Source organism: Chiloscyllium punctatum, chromosome 33 (genome assembly GCF_047496795.1).
Source record: "Chiloscyllium punctatum isolate Juve2018m chromosome 33, sChiPun1.3, whole genome shotgun sequence".
Classification (NCBI taxonomy): domain Eukaryota; kingdom Metazoa; phylum Chordata; class Chondrichthyes; order Orectolobiformes; family Hemiscylliidae; genus Chiloscyllium; species Chiloscyllium punctatum.
Window position 1 is genome coordinate 65,665,345 of NC_092771.1, and position 19,735 is coordinate 65,685,079.

Consider the following 19,735-nt stretch of genomic DNA (forward strand, 5'->3'; position numbering starts at 1 on the left):
CCCTGGTACCACCCCCTTGACAGTGAAGACGAAAAGATCATTGCCAATGGCTCTGCAATTTCCTCTCTTGCTTCCCACATAATCCTAGGATATATCCCATCAGGCCCGGGGGACTTGTCTATCCTCAAGTTTTTAAAAATGCCCAACACATCTTCCTCCCTAGCAAGCATCTCTTCTAGCTTACCAGTCCGTTTCACACTCTCCTCTTCAAAAATATGGTCCCTCTCATTTGTAAATACTGAAGAGAAGTACTCATTCAAGACCTCTCCTATCTCTTCCGACTCAATACAGTCTCCCACTACTGTCCTTGATCGAACCTACCCTTGTTCTCGTCATTCTCAGGTTTCTCACATACACATAAAATGCCTTGGGGTTATCCTTGATCCTACCTGCCAAAGATTTTTCACGCCCTCTCTTAGCTCTCCTAATCCCTTTCTTCAGCTCCCTTCTGGCTATCCTGTATCCCTCCAATGCTCTGTCTGAACCTTGTTTCCTCAACCTTATGTAAGCCTACTTCTTCCTCTTTACAAGAAATTCAACCTACCTCGTCAACTAAGGTTCCCTCACACGACCATCTCTTCCCTGCCTGACAGGTACATACATATCACGGACACATTGTATCTGTTCCTTGAAAAGGTTCCACATTTCCACAACATCCTTCCCTGACAGCCTATGTTTACAACGTATGCTCCTCAGATCCTATCTTACAGCATCATATTTACCCTTCCCCCAATTGTAAAACCTACCCTGTTACACGCACCTGTCTCTCTCCATAACCAAGGTGAAAGTCACAGAATTGTGATCACTATCACCAAAATGTTCACACATTAACAAGCCCATCACTTGTCCCGGTTCGTTACTAAGTGCCAAATCCAATATGGCCTCCCCTCTGGTTGGACAATCTACATATGAGTTAGAAAAGCTTCCTGGACACACTGCACAAACACCGCTGCAGGTATCCCAGGGTGCTATGTCATTCAGAGAAGGACATCTGCCCATCCTCACGTGGTCTGCACGACATAGCCACAGCAAAGTATTTGCCACCAATTACCCTCTTCAAAGGCCAAGCAAGTTACTCAGTACAAGGGCAGCTAGGACTGGGCAAGAAAGGCTGGTCAGCCAGAGACACCCATATCCCATACCTGATTTTATAAATAATCCATTCGGATGGTCCCACTGGAACCGTGCTGGGAACAGTGTCCTGGCCGATTATGTCGGTAGGTTTTTGGACAGGGCTTTAAACTGACAGAGAGGATGCTGGGACAGGGTTCAGGTGAAAGGAGCTTTCCCAATCCAAAGGGAAAAGGTGAAGCATCGGAGCAGCGTGGGAATGTGACAGAAGACAAGCAGAAAGGAACAGGATGGGACAGAGTTTAACTAAAATTGTACATCAGCGAAAAGATTTGTGACAGGAGATTGTGGGAAAGAGTAAGTTATGTTTTTTTTTAATGGACAACATCACTGTAATAAGGTAGATGGATTTGTGACACAGAGATAAAAGAGATTTAGACACCAGGGAGACATGGATATAGGGTGAACAAAAATATTCAATTGTTCACAATCTTGCGGAAACTCATGAAAAATGGGTAACACTAAAAATAATGGATAACAAAGGCATTACAGAGAAAGCATTTGGCATCAGATCATGAAATAGAGTCAGTCTGAATGTAAATTCTGGCTACTATTGCCAAGGACACAAGTAACAGAACAGTTTTAGCCACTGAACAGTATTCCATTGCTCATCACTGCATTAAACAGGAATTCATTGGAATTTTTTAACAAAGGCATTGTGGTAATTTTGGAAAACCTCAATACTCGTATAATCGGGGTCAATCACACGGTCAACATTGATATTGGAAGAGGACTTAGGTTAATTTTTTTCAGTATTTCTTTGAAAAACATATTGTGCAACTGTTAAGGGACATAACTATCGCAGAGCGACCGTGTAATGAAACTTAGTGAATGAGTCATGTCACCTGCAGAGATCCTTCGGGAAATTGTGATAAAGTGCAGTTTAAATAAATACAAAGTTTAAAAGTGAATCACAGAGGACAAGCTGCAACTAGAAACAAAAATAGCCAATTGCATGTGTGTGAGAGGAGAACTCACACAAGGTAAACAGGCTAAACAGACTGAAACACGTGTCATTAAATGGACAGCAGAAACCATTTGAAGGAACATTCTAAAACATTCAACAAAAGGACATTCAATTGAAACAGTAAAAATCTCAGCAAGAAATTCCCACTGATCCCTCACTCAGGACAAAAGGGATCATACTAGATTATGAGGCTGAGAAGATCACCAAAAAGTACTTAAAATGCTGAAGTGAGAGAGTATTTTAGGAGTAAATGTTAAATAGATTGCAAAGGGTATGCTAGAAGGAGGAGGGCAGTGGGAAGGGGAACCGTGGTCAGGGTTTATTGACACAATAGGAACAGAGAGAGGTGAAGGTGCTGGAGGTGGTGAGAGTGTTACAGAGAGTGGTCAGGGTCTGAACGGTGTTACAAAGCCAGTACGAATTGCTGCAGCTGGAGGGGTTTACAGAGGAAGGGAGGGACATATGTATTTTTATTTATTCATTCATGGGATGTGGGTGTCACTGCCTGGACTAACATTCTTTGATCCAACTACTAATTACCCAGAGGGTAGCTCAGAGTCAGCCATATTGCTGTGGGTCTGGAGTCAAATGTTGGCCAGACCAGGTTAGAATATTTAATGCTCTTCCTAAAAGGAAGTAAGTGACTAGATGAGTTCTTCCTACTGATCAACAATGTTTTATGGTGGCCCCACCAATGTCTTTTACAGATACAACATGACATCCCAACTCTTACTCTTAATGCTCTCCCCAATGAAGGTAACCATCCCAAACGCCTGCTTCACCAGCCTGTCTGCCTGTGACACCACATTCAAAGAACTGTATACCTGCATCCCTGTGTCTCTCTGACTGATAACACTACCCAGGGCCCAAACATTAACTGTACAGGTCCCACCCTGGTTTGTTTCACCAAAATGGAACACCTCACCTTTATCTAATTAAACTCCATCTGCTATTCTTCAGCCCACTATCCCAGCAGTACTGTTCATCCTGTTGTATCATAGAAAACCTTCTTCACTGTCCACTTTACCACCAATTTCAGTGACACACAAAATCCTTACATACCAGGAAACCAATATTCCCATCCAAACCATTTATCCAAATGACAAACAACAGTGGACCCACTCCACCGCTGGCTCCATGCCTCCAGTCAGAAAAAACAATATGTCTCCCATCACCCTCTGTCTCCTACCATCAAGCAAATTTTGTGTCCAGTTCACTAGCTCCTCCTGAATGCCATATCCTTTTACACTGATCTGAGCTTATTACCCAGTTTACCAGACAGAACACAGAACACAGAACAGTTCAGCCAAGACCCTTCGGCCATGATTTCATGCCAACCTTTTATCCAACTGTAAGATCAAACTAACCTACATACCCTTCATTTTACTATTGTCCATGTATCTGTCCAAGAGTCTATTAAATGTCCCGAATGTGTCTAATTTTACTACCACCATTGGCAATCCATCCAACCACCTACCATTCTCTATCCTCTTATCCATCTTCCAATGACCTTAAAATTATGCCCCCTTGTAATAGCCATTTATGCCATCAGAGAAAAAGTCTCTCACTATTCACTCTCTCTGTGCCTCTCATTACCTTGTTCACCTCTACCAAGACAGCCCACCCCCTTCTTCTCTCCAATGAGAAAAGCCTTATCTCCCTCAAACTTTCTCCATAAGAAATGCCCTCTATTCCAGGCCGCACCTTGGTAAATCTCCAGTGTCCGCTCTCTAAAACTTGCACACCCTTCCTGTAAAGATGGGATGAGAAATGAACACAATATTCCAAGTGTGGTCTCACCAGGTCACTATAAAGATGCAGTAAAACCTCACGGCTCTTGAAATCAATCCCCTTGCTAAGAAAAGCCAACACAACATATGACTTTTTAGCAACCCTATCAACGTGCGTGGCAACTTGAGGGATCTATGGACACGGACGCCATGAGCTCTCTGTTCCTCCACAATGCCAAGTATTCTGCCTTTCACCCTGTATTCTATATTCAGGTTCAACCTTCCAGAATGAATCACTTCACACTTTTCCAGATTGAACTCCATCTGCCACTTCCAGCCCAGCTCTGCGTCCTGTCAATGTCCCATTGCAAACTACAACAGCCCTCCCACATTCCCCACCACTCCATCAACCTTCATGTTATTGGCAAACTTACTAACTCACTCTCCAACATCCACATTCAAGTCATTTACAAAATCACAAAGAGCAGAGTCCCAGAGCTGATTGTTACAGAACCCCACTGGTCACTGAGCTCCAGGCTCAATACTGTCCATCTGCTGCCATCCTCTGTCTTCTCTGGGCCATCCAATCCTGTATCCAGACACACAGATTTCCCTGTATCCCAATCATCCTTCTTTTCTGAATGAGCCATCAACATATTCTGTCATATCCTCAAAGAATTTGATAAGGCTTGTGAGGCATGACCTGCCCCTCACAAACACATGCTGTCTCTAATTTAACTATGGTTTTCCAAGTAGTCATAAATCCTGTCTTTAGAGTCCTTGCCAATAATCTTCACACCACATACATTAGACCAAATCTGTAATTCTCAGGATTCTACCTCCGTAACATGGCCCAGACTTTACAAATCTTCTCTCCTCTGCCATGTTCCCCAGAAGGGCACTGGAAGGTGGTGGGGATTACAGAGTCAGGGAGGGATATCAGGACAGGAGGATTTTGCAGACATTAGGAGGGTTGCAATGCCAAAAGGAGGCTTCAGTAATTGTGAGGTTTCATGGTGATGAAGGCATTTGAGGAGGGAGGGAGGGAGGGAGGGAAGATTGTAGGGAAATGAGAGGTTTCACAGTTTAGGTGCTTTGTTAGGACTGCAAGAGGTTACTGAGTTGGGGAGGTTTAAGCACTGGTGGATATTACATAAACATGTGGTTTTGGTTGCAATGCAAGAAGAGGATTCAGGAAGCTGGAGAGTATGGGGTCTGAACGAGGTTACACAAATGGGAAGAATTTTCAGGAGTGGAGGTGTTTACAGAAACAGCAATGGTTTGATCTGGAGCAGAGGACCCAGACTGGGAGGGATGTGGGAACTGGAGGTGGTTTCACAGGGAAGGAGGACCATAGAGCCACAGGAAGTTACAGAAATGTGGAGAGCTGTAGGGCTGACAGGTTCATGGAGTTGGGAATGTTGGGAGGGATAGAGAAGTTTACAGGGATACGAATGTTTGTAGGACAGGGCTGGATTACACAGATAGGGACTGTTTTAGGGAGCTGAGCAGATTACAGAGATAAAGAGGTTTGTATCGACTGGAAGAACAAACAGAGATATGCAGGATAGTCGTGACTGAAGATGTTTATAGATATTGGAAGGCTTAGGTTCTGGGGGTTAATTAGACATGGAGGTTGTGGAATCTGGATTCTTTTTTGAGAGATTGGGTCGCAAGTTTGATTGGAGACAGTTTCACAGATAAGGGAGCATAGCACAAACAGAAGGAAGTTCCTGCGGTAGGGAGGGTTCGAGTGGAGAGTGATGTTTACACAGATGGGGGGGGTAAGAGCTGGAGAAGGTTATGGAGATGAGTAAATGTTTGGAGATACAGGAGGAGCTTACACTGACATGGTGGGTGATAGTGACGGGAGAATGTTTCATTGTTAACGAGTCTTGTAGGAACAGGCCCGGGAGAGGCACAGGCATTGGAGCGGGATCTACAGATCGGGAGTGTTGCAGGGACCTGAGAGGATAACACAGATAGGGATGGTGTTCGGGTCTCCACAGACTGATGGCGTTTTAGGGACTGGAAGAGGTTTGGTAGACAGGGAGGGCTGGAAGAGCTTCAGGAGCTTATGGAGAGTTGAAGAGTTAGAGCAGTTCACAGAGGAAGGGTTCTCTGACAGGAGTAGGTCACAGATAGTGAGGGATGTGTGGCTTGAGAAAGTTAAAGAGAGGCGAGTTTTCAGGACTGGAAGATATTACACTGACAGGAACAGTTGAAGAGACTGTAGCAAAAATGCATGGAGAAGGTTACACAGATAGGGAGGTGAGTAGGGACTGAAGGTGAATACACAGACATGGAGGGTTGTATTGTTAGACGGAGCTGAGAGGGATAGGGACTGGTGTAGGGATTTACACAGATAGGGAAGGTTGTGTTTTTGGAGAAGGTTACAATGATATAGACAGTGTTAAAGAGTGCTGAATGGACTACAGAGGAGCTCAGAGAGAATGTATTATGGGGAGTGGAGGAGATTGCAGACACAGAGATGGCTGTCAGTTTGAAAAGAGCTTCTACAGATCCACAGTGCTGTAAGGCTGAAGGGAGGTTGCAATAATAAGAGTTACCTACACTTAATGACTTTTTTGATAGAGAGAAAGTCTCAGAACGGGATTGTCAAAAGGAAGTATAGACAGTCCAGATAAGTTTACAGAGATATAAATGTTTTTGGTGGTTTCAGGATGGAACAGTGATTGGGAGTGATGTAACAAATGGCAATAGATATAGGGATTGTTCTAAAAGCAGGAGGAGGTGACAGTCATATCGATCTTGGTAAGGTCTGGAGAAGTTGACATCGCCAAGGAGTGTTTTAGAAACTGTTGGAGATTACACACATAAGGAGAGTATTGGGGATGAGGCAAGGTTCAAGAGACAGGGATGGTTGACAGGACTGGACAATAACGTGAATAGAATCTCCACAGTGTGGAAACCGGCCATTCGGCCCAACAAGTCCACACCAACCCCTCTAAAGAGCATCCGAACCAGACCCATCCCACTTCCTATCCAATAAACCCTGCATTCCTCATGGTGAACTCATCTAAACCACACTTGCCTGAATACTACAGTCAATTTATGATGGCCAATCACATATCGTGCAAATGTTGGACTATGGCAGGAAACCAGAGCACCCGGAAGAAACCCACACAGTCGGGGGGAGAACATGCAAAGTCCACACAGACAGTCGGCCAAGGCTGGAATTGAAGCCAGGTTCCAGGCACAGTGAGGCTGATTATACAGAGCACTGCAGAGATTGGACTAGGTCACAAAGTTCACAAGGGTTTATTGGAACAGGAGGAAAATATAGTCAGGAACAGGAGAAGCTTACATAGATGGTGTCCATGAGAGGGACTGGAGGAGGTTAACGCAATAGGGAGGGTTGTGCATTCTCTCAACAGTTAGAGGTAGGGATGGTTGGGGAGACTGGATGAAGTTAGTCATAATCAGAGTTGTACACACTCTGAGTAAGGGCAGATGGAGTTTACTTCTGATCACTGTGAGGTAATGCACTGTGGGAAGTCTCATAAGCGAAGGATATACATCATGAAGGGTAGGTCCTGCTAGAAAACTGAGTAAACACGGGACCTTGGTGGATAAGTCCCTGGATGTCTGAAGGTGTCAGCACACGTTGACAGGGTGGGGAAGGCACCTGAACTGGGAGCAGGAGGGGGACCCACATCCTGATGGGGCGAATTGTTAGAGCTGCTTGAGAGGATATAATCTAATCTGGCAGGGTGTTGCACCTTAAACAGTCATAAGGCCAGAAAGAAGATTGAGGTTGGTGCACAAGTTCAAGACAGCAATTTCAGCAGAAAAGGCAGGCAAGAGCATAGCAGGAAATGGGGGAGGGGGAGCTGATGATTAAACTGCATTTATTTCAATGCAAGGGGCCTTACAGCTAAGGAAGATGAACTCAGGGCATGGATTGGAACATGGGACTGGGATATTATAGTTATTACAGAAACACAGCTGATGGAGGGACAGGGCTGGCAGTTCATTGTTTGAAGGTGGAGATGCTACAGGAAGCATCGAAGGGGAGGCAAGAGAGGACGTGTGGTGGGGGGTTTTCATTGCATGAATCATTACATCAGTACCTAGAGAGGATATTCCTGTGGGATCACCCAGTGACACTATGTTAGTGGAACTGAGAAATAAGATTGGGTCATCACTCTGACACGATTGTCTTACTGACCCCGAATAATCAGTGGCAGACTGAGGAACAAACATATCAGGAGATCTCAAATATCAATCATAATAATAGGGCTGTTATGTTGGGGTTTTTAAACTTTCCAAACCTAGACTGGGACTGCCAGTGTTCAGTGTTTGCAAGGGAGGAATTTGGGAATTGTTTTCCAGAAACTCCCAATCAATATGTAAATGGCCTGAAAAGAGAAAAGGGCAAAACCTGACCTCCCCTTGGGAGACAAGGTCGGGAAAGGGACTGAGGTGTGAGTAGGAAAGCATTTTGCCAAAGTGGCTCAAGTCTATTCGTTTGAAAATAGTGATGGAAAAGGACAGGGCTGGTCCACAGGTTCAAGTTATAAAATGGGGCCAGACTAATCTTGATAATATTAGCCAGGAACTCACAAAAGGTGATTGGGGAGCCTATTTGCAGGGAAAGGGAAGTCTGATAACTGAGAATATTTTAAAAGTGAGATAAATTGAGCGATCACCACCAGCATGTTCCTGTTCATGTGCAGCTCAATGCTGACCGCATTCGGAATGACTGGCTGTCTACTGACGGTCTGGTCAAGGAAAAGAGGGCACATGTCAGGTATAGCCAGCTGGATCAAGGGAATCCCTGAGGATCACAGGGACTTTAGGAATACACTTTGGGTAGAAATCAGGAATGCAGAAAGGGTACATGCATTAGCCTTGGCAGAGAATGATAAGGAGAATCCAAAAGTGATTGTATAAATATATTGAGTAAAAGAGTAACTCGAGACAAAATGCTGTCCCTTCAAGATCAATGCGACCATTGATGTGTGGAACAGCACGATATGTCGGAGAACTTAAACACATTTCTTTTACTCCAGAACTTATTGAGGACAAAGACTGGGGAACTCAGGGAACAAGAGTAATATGTTGGACCACATTTGGAGTTCTCTGCAATTCCAGTATCCCCGCTATAGGAAGGATGTTGTGAAAGTTGAAAGTGTTCAGAAAAGATTGACAAGATGTTGCCAGGGTTGTTGCTGAATAAGCTGGGGTTATATTCTCTGGAGCATCAGAGACTGAGGGGTGACCTGACAGAGGTTTATATAAACATGAGGGGTATGGATTGGGTAAACATTCAAGGTCTTTTCCCAGGGGTTGGAGAGTCTAAATCTAGAGGGCATAGGTTGAAGGTTAAAGGGGAAAGGTTTAAACGGCACTGCAGGGACAGCTTTTTTATGCACACGGTGGTGTGTGCATGGAATGAGCTGAAAGAGAAAGTAGCAGATACTGATACTATGACAACATTTCAGAGATATTTGGATGGGTATATAAATAATAAGGGTTTAGAAGTACATGAGCCAAATGCTGGTAAATGGGATGGATTTATTTACATCTTCTGGTCAGCATCGACGAATTGGACCGAGGGTCTGTTTCCATGCTGTACATCTCTATGACTTGAAAAGAGTGCATGTTATGGAAGGTTTTAAAACACAAAGCTATGGAAAGCCCAAGGACCTGATTAAATGTATCACAGAACATTGTGGAGCCCCGAGCAAAGATATTTGTACCATTGATAGCCATGTGTGATGTGCTGGAAAGGCTGGAGGGTGGCAGAGTGGACAGTGAAGACGTTGTAATCAAGGATAAAGCAAATGGCCCTCAGGACAACTCCATACAACCCTGTTACGGTGGACGCTGCAAGACGTGTCAGATTGTGGACATAGATACCACTATTACGCGTGGGAAAACCTCCCACCTTGTTCATGGCAGGTACTCATGTAACTCAGCTAACGTTGTCTAGCTAATACATTGCAGGCAAGGATGCCCGGAGGCATGGTACATTGGGGAAACCGAGCAAAGGCTACGACAACGGATGAATGGGCACCACACAACAATCAACAGACAGGAGGGTTCCCTCCCAGTTGGGGAACATTCCAGTGGTCCAGAACATTCAGCCTCGGACCTTCGAGTGACCATCCTCCAAGGTGGACTTCGGGACAGGCAGCAGAGAAAAGTGACCGAGCAGAGGCTGATAGCGAAGTTCGGTACCCATAGGGAGAGCCTCAACCGGGACCTTGGGTTCATGTCACATTACAGGTGATCACCATTGCACTACACCCACACACACAGATATTCCTACAAACACACACACTCTCACATACACACGGACACAGGTACACACAGACGCACACAACGACACCCACACACACCCTTATAGACACACACACTCCCACATGCACCCCCTCACAGACTTAAGACATTCTGCACTCACTACACACACACTTTCTCACACTCACAACCCCCACCCCAGACAGACACACACAGACAGGCAAAGACCCACAGACACACATATATTTTGTGGGGTGAATTTGTACTTGCAGGATTACATTGTACTTTGCTCAAAAACTGCATGCATTCATATAGAACTCTGAGCTCAAAAACTGCATGAATTTATGTCAAACCCTTATCTCACTTTTTAGATTAGAATCAATCTAAACATCAGGGCATAGACAGAGAACACAGGGGGCTAACACCTTCAACATATTGTCTAGCCATCACCATTGTTAACTGCTAACCCGAGAATGCAACTTTAAAAAACAGTTTTGTGATTTACACATGAAAGAAGTGAAACTATCACTGTATTCTAAACGATGAAAGGCTTAACAGACAATCAATTTTTCAATGTATAATGTCAGTTACATCACACTGTAAATTTTTGTTATAAATTCTGTGTTACGATCGAGCCCTCCACTATCACCTGATGAAGGAGCGTCGTTCCGAAAGCTAGTGTGCTTCCAATTAAACCTGTTGGACTATAACCTGGTGTTGTGATTTTTAACTCTCTTCAATAAGGTAGATTGATTTGTGACACAGAGATAAAAGAAATTTGGACACCAGAGAGACGTGGTTACAGGGCGAACAAAAGGTGGGCATAAATATTCAATGGGTCACAACCTTGTGGAAACTCAGGTAAAATGGGTAACGCTAACAATAATGGATAACAAAGGCAGTACAGAGAAATCATTTGGCCTCAGATCATGAAGTAGAGTCAGTCTGAATGTAAATTCTGGCTCCTACTTGCCAAGGACACAAGGAGCAGAACAGTTTTAGCCACCGAACAGCATTCCATTGCTCATCATTGCATTACACAGGAACTCATTGGAATTTTTTAACAAACACTTTGTGATAATTTTGGGAAACTTCAACATTCCCATAATCTGGGACAGTCATACTAACAACAGTGATATGGGAAGAATAGTTCAGAGAATTTTTTTTTTCAGTGTTTCTTTGAATAACAAATTGTGCAAATGGCTAGGGACATAATTATCTCAGAACGATCGTAGTGTGATCAAACTTAGTGAATGAGTAATGTCACCTGGAGAGATCCTTCGGGAAATTGTGATAAAGGGCAGTTTAAAGAAATATAAAGTTTTAAAGTGAATCACAGAAAGGACATGTTACAACTAGAAACAAAAACAGCCAATGACATGGGTTTGAGATGAGAACTGACCAAGGTAAAGAGGCGAAACAGACTGAAATATGTGCCTGTAAATGAACAGTGGAAAACATTTGAAAGGGCAGTGTAAATCACTCAACAAAAGAACATTCCACTGAAACAGACAAAACCTCAGCAAGAAATTCCCACCGGCTCCTCACTCAGGACAAAATGTATCATATTAGATTATGAGGCTTAGAAGATCACCAAAAAGTACTTAAAATCCTGAAGTGAGAGAGTGTTTTAATAGTAAGTGTTAAAGGGATTGTAAAGGGTCTGCTAGCAGGAGTTGGGCAGTGGGAAGGGGAATCAGTGTCAGCGTTCAATGTCACAAAAGGAACAAGGAGAGGTGAAGGTGCCGGAGGTGGTAAGAGTGTTACTGAGAGTGGTCAGGGCTTGAAAGATGTTACAAAACCATTACGGATTGCTGCAGCTGGAGGGGTTTGCAGAGGTAGAGAGGGACATATGTATTTTTATTTATTCATTCATGGGATGTGGGTGTCACTGTTAATTACCCAGAGGACAGCTCAGAGCTAGCCATATTGCAATGCGTCTGGAGTCACATGTTAGCCAGGCCAGGTTAAAATGTCAGATGGTCTAATCAAAAGGAGGTCAGTAAACCAGATGAGTTCTTCCCACTGATCAACAATGCTTTTATGGTGACCTGACCAATTTCTTGTACAGATACAACGTGACATCCCAACTCCTACTCTCAATTCTCTCCCCAATGGAGGTAACCATCGCAAACGCCAACTTCACCAGCCTGTCTACCTGTGACACCACTTTCAAAGAGCTGTGTACCGGCATCCCTGGGTCACAGACTGACAACACTACCCAGGGCCCGAACATTAACTGTACAAGTCCCACCCTGGTTTGTTTCACCAAAATGGAACACTTCACATTTATCTAATTAAACTCCATCTGCTATTCTTCAGCCCACTATCCCAGCAGTACTGTTCATCCTGTTGTATCACAGATAACCTTCATCACTGTCCAGTTTACCACCAATTTCAGTGTCACCCAAAAATCTTATTTAACTTACTTAACAATATTCCCATCCAAACCATTTATCCAAATGACAAACAACAGTGGACCCACTCCACCGCTGGTCACATGCCTCTAGTCAGAAAAACAACATGTCTCCCACCACTAAGCCCAATTTTCTGTCCAGTTTACTAACTCCTCCTGAACGCCATAACCTTTTACACTGATCTGAGCTTATTACCCAGCTTACCATACGACACGTAGAACACAGGACAGTACAGAACAAGACCCTTCGGCCATGATTATATGCCAATCTTTTATCCGACCATAAGATCGAAAATAAAAGTAGCAGATAGAGTTTAATTCAGATAAATGCGAGGTGCTGCATTTTGGGAAAGTAAATCTTAACAGGACTTATACACTTAATGGTAAGGTCCTAGGGAGTGTTGCTGAACCAAGAGACCTTGAGGTGCAGGTTCATAGCACCTTGAAAGTGGAGTCGCAGATGGATAGGATAGTGAAGAAAACGTTTGTTATGCTTTCCTTCATTGGTCAGAGTATCGAGTAGAGGAGTTGGGAGGTCATGTTGCGACAGTACAACACATTGGTTAGGCCCCTGTTGTAATATTGCGTGCAATTTTGGTTTTCTTACTGTCGGAAAGAGTTTGGGAAACTTGAAAGGGTTCAGAAAAGATTTACAAGGATGTTGCCAGGGCTGGAGGATTTGAGCTATAGGGAGAGGCTGAACAGGCTGGGGCTGTTTTCCTTGGAGCGTCGGAGGCTGAGGAGTGACATTATAGAGGTTTACAAAATTATGAGGGGCATGGATAGGGTAAATAGACAAAGTCTTTTCCCTGGGGTTGGGGTGTCCAGAACTAGAGGGCATAGGTTATGGATGAAAGGGGAAAGATATAAAAGAGACCTAAGGGGAAACCTTTTCATGCAGAGGGTGGTATTGTATGGAATGAGCTGTCAGAGGAAGTGGTGGAGACTGGTACAATTGCAACATTTAAGAGGTATTTGGATAGGTATATGAATCGTAGGGGTTTGGAGGGATATGGACCGGGTGCTGGCAGGTGGGACTAGATTGGGTTGGGATGTCTGGTCAGCATGGACAGGTTGGACTGAAGTGTTTGTTTCCATGTTGGACATCTCTACGACTCTAACTTCCATACCCTTCATTTTATTATCATCCATGTGCCTATCCAGAAGTATATTAAATGTCGCGAATGCATCTAATTTTACCGCCACCGCTGGCAGTGCATTCCACTCAGCCACCACTCTGTATGTAACGAACCTACCTCTGAAATCTCCCCTTAACCATCCACTAATCACCCGAAAATTATACCCCCTTGTAATAACTATTTATATGAGGGTAAAAAATCTCTCTCTCTATTCACTCTATCTATGACTCTCATCACCTTGTTCACCTCTGCCAAGTCACCTCTCACCCTTCTTCACTACAATGAGAAAAGCCTTAGCTCCCTCAAACTTTCGTCGTAAGACATGCTCTCCAGTACAGGCAACATCCTGGTAAATCTCCTCTTTACCCTCTCTAAAGCTTCCACATCCTTCCTGCAATGAAGGGACCAAAACTGATCACAATATTCCAAGTGGGGTCGAACTAGGTCTCTATAGAGCTGCAGCATAACCTCACAGCTTTAAAACTCAATCCCCAAACTAATGAAATCCCACACAATATATTGCTTCTTAACAAGCCAATCAGCTTGGGTGGCTACTTTGAGGGATCTATGAACTTGGAACCCAAGATCCCTCTGTTCCTCCACACTGCCAAACATCCTGCCTTTACCTTTGTATTCTGCATTCAAATTCAATCTTCAAAATGAATGACTTCACACTTTTCCCAGATTGAACTCCATCTGCCACTTCTCAGCCCAACTCTGCATCCTGTCAATGTTCCATTGCAACCTACAACAGCCACCCACACTATCAATCACTCCAACAATCTTTGTGTCATTGGGAAACTTACTAACCCCTCTTTCAATCACACATCCAAGTCATTCATCAACTCACAAAGAGCAGAGGTCCTGTAACCACTCCCTGCAGAAAACCACTGGTCACTGAGCTCCAGGATGAATGCTTTCCATCTATCATCACCGTCTGTCTTCTGTGGGCCAGTAATCCTGTATCCAGACAGACAGGTTTCCCTGTATCCCATACCTCTGTACTTTCTGAATGAGCCATAAAGATGTTTTGTCACATTTTCAAAAGATTCAATAAGACTTGTAAGGCATGACCTGCCCCTTACAAAACCATGCTGACTATCTCTAATCAAACTATGGTTTTCCAAGGAATAATAAATCCTGTCTCCCAGAGACCTATCCAATAATCTGCACACCACAGACATAAGACTGATACGTGTGCAATTCCCAGGATTATCCCTATTCCCTTTCCTGAACAAGGGAATAATATTTTCCGGCCACCAGTCATCTGGTCCGACTCCAGTGGACAGTGAGGCTGCAAAGGTCATCACCAGGTGCTCAGTAATCCACTCCCTCGGTTCCTGTAGTAACTTTGCACGCATCCAGTCTGGTTCAGTGACTTATGTGTCCTTATATTTTATAAAATTCTCAGCACATCCTCCTTCTTAACATCGACCTGTTCACGTACATCAGCCTGTTTCACGCTGTCCTCACAAACGAAAAGACCCTTCTCAGCAGTGAATACTGAGGCATAGTATTCATTCAGGACCTCCCCTACCTCCTGTGACTCCAGGCACAAGTTCCTTTCACTATCCCAGATTGGCCTTATCCTCACTCTGGCCTTGCTCTTGTTCCTCGCATAAGTGGAGAATGCCTCACGGTTTTCCTTAATCCTTCCCAACAATGCTTTTTCATGCACCCTTCTCGTTGCCCTCAGTCCATCTCTTGGTTCTTTCCTGGTACCTTCAGAGAATCCCTACAGTGTGGAAACGGGCCATTTGGCCCAACACCTCCATATCAACCCTCCAAACAGTATCCAACCCAGCCCCATTCCCCCACCCTATTACTCTCCATTTGCCCTGACTAATGCACCAAACCTACCCATCCCTGAACACTATGGGTAGTTTAGCATGGCTAAGCCACCAAACTGGCACATCTTTGGGCTGTGGGGGGGAAACTGGAGCACCTGGAGGAAACCCACAGGGAGAATGCGCAAACACCCCACAGACAATCGCCTGAGGCTGGAATCGAAATGGAGTCCGTGGTGCTATGAGGTAGCAGTGCTAACTACTGAGACAGCGTGCCACCCAATGTTACTCTCTGGAGCCCTGTCTGATCCTTGCTTCCTCAACCTTAAGTAAACTTCCTTCTTCCTCTTGATTAGATACTAAAGTCCATGTGGACAACGTTGACTGCTCTGCCTTCATCTATCTTTAGCCACCTCTTCGAAGAGTCAATCCGGTTCGTGAAACATGGCTTTCCACTCAAAAAGCCATGCTAACCATCTCGAATCATCCCTTGCCTTTGTAAATGTAAGGATCTCTTTTCTCTCAGAATCTCCTCCAACAACTTCCCCATCACTGGTATCACGGGGCTGTAATTTCCTGGCTTTTTCCCTGCAGTCCTTCAGTGATAGAACAGCATTAGCCAACCTCCAGTCTTCCAACATCTTACTGTGTCTGTTGATAATATACATATCTCTGTAAGGGATACTGCAATCTCTTCCCTAGCTTCCCACAATATACTAGGATTGACCAAATGACCTACTGAGGATTGATCTACTTTTATTTGTTTTAAGATTCCAGCACTTTTTCTTCTCTGTTGAGGATTCTTTCCAAAACATCACTATTTATTTCCCCATATTCCCGAGCTTCCTTGTCTTTCTCCACAGTAAATGATGACAAGACTATTTTGTCTCATATCTCACCCACCTCCTCTGGTTCCACACATAGGCGACCTTATTGATCTTTAAGTGGCTCTATTCTTTCCCAAGTTACTCTTTAGCCCTTATTGAAACTTGCATAAAGGCTTCTGATAATTTAAATACACCATATCGCCCATACCACGACACCCCTCCTACACCCTTACAATTCTGCCATTTATATTCACACCAACAAATTCAATCCGACAGGCTCGTTGCTGTATCAGTCGGCATGGAGACCACTGTCACACACAGTTACTGTATTGCCCTTGCCATAAGTACATTCAGTGTCCCGACTGTAACCATACTGACATTCCCATCACTGTTTGGTGCCTGCAAAAGAATTCCTGCTAACGGTTGCTGCTACTTGCTTATTCTCAGCTCCAATTTTGATATTCAGATCCACATGACTGTCTCATTAATGCATTAACCTCATGCTTCCTTCATACCTTGTTAGCTTTTTGCCTAGTCTGCCTATTGGGACTAGATTGGGTTGGGATAGCTGCACAGTGTGGATGGGTTGGACCGAAGGGTCGGTTTCCATGCTGTACATCTCTCTGACTCTATGACTCTATCCAAACAACCCTTCAGTATTCCCTTCCCAGCGATGGTCATTCTGCAGCAACATCTCCGGAATGACAGTTCCATCATATCTGTTCACTGTCATTCCATCTGCCTTATGGCGAATACAGGGAGTCATTCCTCGGTACTGGGGGGTTGAACAGATGGGTATAGGTTACAGAGATAGGGAGGCTTACAGGGGCTCGAGGATGTTAGAGTTAAACAGAGTTACATCTGGGCAAGAATGTCAGTGGGACAAAGGGGTTTGGGGATTGGAGGAGTTTACAGAGATACAGGGAGCTGGATTAGATTCTGGAGATAGGGCTAGGGATGGAGATAGGAAGAGGCAGGCAGTCTGAGAGGTACAGACAGGGGGCTGTTTCATCTCGGAGAGTATTGTGTATACTAACAGAGATATGGAAGGTTGTTGTGACTGAAAACATTTACAGATATAAGAAGGCTTCTGGGCTCTGGAGGCTACATAGATAGGAAGGCAATGGAGAATGCCAGGTTATTGGGTTGGAGACAGTTACACAGATTGGGGGAGGGGGGGGTTGCACAAACTGAAAGAGGTTCCTATGGTCGGGAGGGGTATGGTGTCGGGAAAGAGGGTGCAATTTAACAAGATAAAGATCAAAGAATTGGAGAAGGATAAGGAGATTACAAATTTTTCACAGCTAAGGAAGGGTTGTAGGAGCTGGAGAAGATTACATAGATAGGGACGGATGGAGAGGTTAAAGACAAATACATGGACATGGAGGGTGGTATTGGTGGGAGGAGCTTAAAGGGATAGACAGGGCTGTGAGGGTTTACAGGGATGAAGGAATTTAGTATCTACTGGAGAAGGTTAGGGATTAGGGTGTTAGGGACTGGAGAACCTGACAGAGACAGAGACAGAGACAGAGACAGAGACAGAGACCGAGACCCAGAGAATGGTGTGGACTAGAGGAGATTCCAAACAGAGGAAGGATTATCGGGACTGGAGAATATTACAGAGATCACGAACACAGCCTGGGCCAGGATTGATGCCTGCGATCCGCTGTGCTGTCACATTGAGGACCAGTACAGAAGAGGTGAAAGCAGGACCCTCACAAGATGGTGGGAATGAAGCCTAGAATGTTGCTGTTCCTTACCCAGCTCTGTATCTATGTCCTGTCTTCCAGGTCTGAATATAGAAGTCTACTACCTCCACCCTGTGCTGTTCATTGTGAGTGACCTTACCGGCTGCAGGAATTACTGAAGGCTCCAGATCTCCCTCTCCATCTCCATCTCTCTCTGGCTGACCAACCAGTTTCAATGACGTGATGAATGAGACAGGAGTTAGGAACATCCTGATGACCTGCATGAGACAGAAATAGACAGAATGGGAAATTTGACTGATGCAATGAGTATAACACATGCAGAGTGGCACTGAGTCCAGCAGAGATCTCGATAATCCCAGTCTCCATCCCTTGCCTGTGCTGCTGCATCTCTCTGGAATGGACAATTCTGTTGACTCAGGATCTCAGACCATCTGTAAGAGGGAGAAATACTGACAAAGGCAGTAAATAGACTGACACAGCGAGGGATACCAGATGGAGAGATACGAAGTATATCACATTATTAGACACTGTATTAACAGGGAATTGTTTGAATCTGTAACAAAGGCACTGGGATAATTGTGAGGGGATTCAACCTTCCTATCTCATCATCTCTTTGGCAGTGGGTCACAGATGAGGCTGACTCTCTCCTACTCTCAGTGGGGGTGGGGGAGTCTGGAGTTGGCTGTACAGACCGATGTGGCCTTCCACAGACTCTGTTACACTTGAGGCAGAAGGTGGACATGGAAAGGGGGTGGGTGGGGCGTTGATATGACAGCGCGCTCCTTGTGCTGTTTTCTCCTGGATTCCCGTTTTCCCCACAATAAGTCTCGAGGTGCTCGACACCTTCCCAATGCTCCTTCCCCACTTCAGACGGTCTTGGCCAATTTGATTAAGAGATGAAAAAGAACCGATCAATTCTGAAGTAACCAACATTTAGAAATGTGGGGGAGTGCAGTAGGAAGAGGAAACATTGTCAGTGTTTAATCAGAGTAGTGGACCAGGGAGAATGGAAGGTGCTGGAGGTGGTGAGAGCGTTACAGAGAGGGGCAAAGGCCTGAACAACATTCCAAAGCCAGTACGGATTGCTGCAGCTAGAGCTGTTTGCAAAGGTAGGGATAGATTCATTCATGGCCTAAGGATGTCACCGGTTGGACCAGCATACATTGCCCTCCTGCTAATTGCCCAGAGACAGCTCAGAGTCAGCCATATTGCTGTGGGACTGGAGTCACATGTGAGCCCGACCATGTAAGAATGTCAGATATCCCTCCCTAAAGGACATACGTGAACAAGTTGATTTTTTCCAGATAATCAACAATGCTTATTCAGAGGCCTCACTAATGTCCTGTACAGATACACCATGACATCCCAACTCCTACCCTCAATGCTCTGCCCAATGAAGGGTAAGCATCTCAAATGCCTGCTTCACCAGGCTGTCTACCTGTGATGCTACTCTTAAAGATATGGGTACCTGTGTCCCTGGGTCACTGAAATGACTGACAACACTACCCAGTGCCCGAACATTAATTGTACAAGTCCAGCCTGGTCTGCTTTACCACAATACATCTTGCATTTCTCCACCTGTTATTCCTAACCTCACTGGTCCAGCAGTACTGTTGATCCCATTGTACTCTTCGATAACCCTCTTCACTGTCCACTTAATCACCAATTTCAGTCTCACTCACAAGCTTGCTAACCATGACTCCTGTATTATCATCCAAACTGTTTATATAAATGATGCACAACAGTGACCCAGCAGTGAACC

At 44.6% G+C, this 19,735-nt stretch overlaps 1 long non-coding RNA gene across 1 annotated transcript in view; it reads right to left on the minus strand.

Annotated features, from left to right (window-relative positions):
* The window catches only part of LOC140458616 (uncharacterized), a 36,123-nt gene extending 17,897 nt beyond the window's left edge, over positions 1-18,226 (minus strand). The window contains exon 1 of the long non-coding RNA XR_011953615.1: positions 18,113-18,226. This is a non-coding gene — a long non-coding RNA (uncharacterized lncRNA). The remainder of the gene's footprint in view (positions 1-18,112) is intronic.
* Between the last annotated feature and the right edge of the window lie 1,509 nt (positions 18,227-19,735).